This window comes from Phalaenopsis equestris, unplaced genomic scaffold, assembly GCF_001263595.1.
Source record: "Phalaenopsis equestris unplaced genomic scaffold, ASM126359v1 Scaffold000206, whole genome shotgun sequence".
Lineage (NCBI taxonomy): Eukaryota > Viridiplantae > Streptophyta > Magnoliopsida > Asparagales > Orchidaceae > Phalaenopsis > Phalaenopsis equestris.
Genome location: NW_018164648.1, coordinates 807,062 through 809,119, shown reverse-complemented (window position 1 = coordinate 809,119; position 2,058 = coordinate 807,062).

Here is a 2,058-nt window from a genome sequence, read left to right as displayed (position 1 = left end):
TCTCCGGTTTCTAAGAAAGATTCATTTAAAATTATCATGACACTAGTAGCTCATTTTGATTTGGAGTTACATCAAATGGATGTGAAAACTGTCTTTCTGAATGAGAATTTAGATTAAGAGGTCTACCTGAGTAATCTGAAGGATTTTAGGTTGAGGGAAAGGAACACATTGTGTGTAAACTTAAGAAATCAATATACGGACTTAAAAAAACTTCCCGACAATGGTATCTTAAGTTCAATGATACCATCATGTCCTTTGGATTTAAAGAAAACACTGTTGATCAGTGTATATATCTAAAGGTCAGTGGAAGCAAGATCATATTTCTCATTCTATATGTTGATGACATCTTGTTGGCTACTAATGATCTTAATTTATTATATAAAACCAGGAATTTTCTCTAAGAACTTTAAAATGAAAGATATGAGTGAGGCATCCTATGTGATTAGAATTGAAATATTTCGTGATAGATCGCAATGATTGTTAGGGTTGTCTTAGAAAACATATATCGAAAGAGTTTTTAAGAGATTAAATATGGTGCTCAGCAAGTGTTGCTTCTATTCAAAAAGAAGATAAATTCAACCTTATGCAGTGTCCAAAGAATGATTTGGAACGTAAACAAATAAAAGAAATTTCTTATGCATCTATTGTTGGAAGCTTAATGTATGCTCAGACTTGTACCAGACCAGTCATTAGTTTTATTGTTGGGATGCTGGGCAGGTATCAAAGTAATCCAGGAATATATTATTGAAAAACTGCAAATAAAGTTTTGAAGTATCTACAAGGAACAAAGAACCACATGCTCACTTATAGAAGATCTGAAGATCTTGAAGTGATAGGGTATTCAGATTCCAATTTTGTTGGATGTGTTGATACCATAAAATCAACATTTGGATATCTATTCCTTTTGGCTGAAGCAATCTCATGAAAAAGTGCGAAGCAGACTATCACAGCTGCTTTCACTATAGAAGCTGAATTTGTGGCTTGCTTCGAAGCTACAATTCAGGATTTATAGCTGCGGAATTTTATTTCAGGACTTAGAATTGTCGACAGTATTACCTAATTTTATTTCAGGACTTGGAATTTTCGACAGTATTACCAAGCTGCTGAAAATTTATTATGATAACTCTCAGCAGTCTTCTTTTTCAAAAACGACAAGTATTCCAAAGGTGTTAAACACATGGAATTAAAATATCTTGCCGTAAAGAACAAGTTCAGAAACATAGGGTGTCAATTAAGCATATTAGCATCAATCTCATGATTGCAGGTCTTTTAACGAAAGGGTTGCCACCGAAGACATTTAACAAACATATCGTGAGAATGGGCATTACCAAAACCCTTTATTAGTTTTATGTTTTCTGTATTTTGACACTTTATGCTCAATTTTCTTGTTTCTCATATTTATAAATCTTGTTTTTATCGTTAATGTACACTTTATGTTACATGATGTTCAACAGGATTTATCTTTTAATAGACATTATGAGACCATGATGTTAATTTTCATTATGCTAAGTATATAATTGATATTGTGATACATGGAAGTGATTGTGTCGATAAATTTATGCACAACCGTCACGATTCATATTAATTTTATACTTAATAAATAATTTGATTTAACCAATATAAAGATGTATTTATCTTACATTTTGTGCGGTATATTATGCACTATTAAAATTAAGTGAGTCAAACGGGAGAATGTTAAATGTTTATTTGTGGCTCACATTTATTTTAATAACTTATGAGATTTATTTTTGTTAACTCATAATTTATGTCATAATAAATGATAACTTAAGTTATTTATTTTGTATAACTCATGAAAACTTGAGTTGTTTATTTTCTCAACTCATAACTTATGTCATAATAAATAATAACTTAAGCTATTTATTTTTATAACTCATGATAACTTAAGTTATTTATTTTTTTAACTCATAAATTATGTCATAATAAATGACAGCTTAAGTTATTCATTTTATAAGTCATAAAAACTTATGTTATTTACTTAATAACTTATGTCATAACTTATGATATTTATTTTTGTAACTCTGGATAACGCCTAAAATG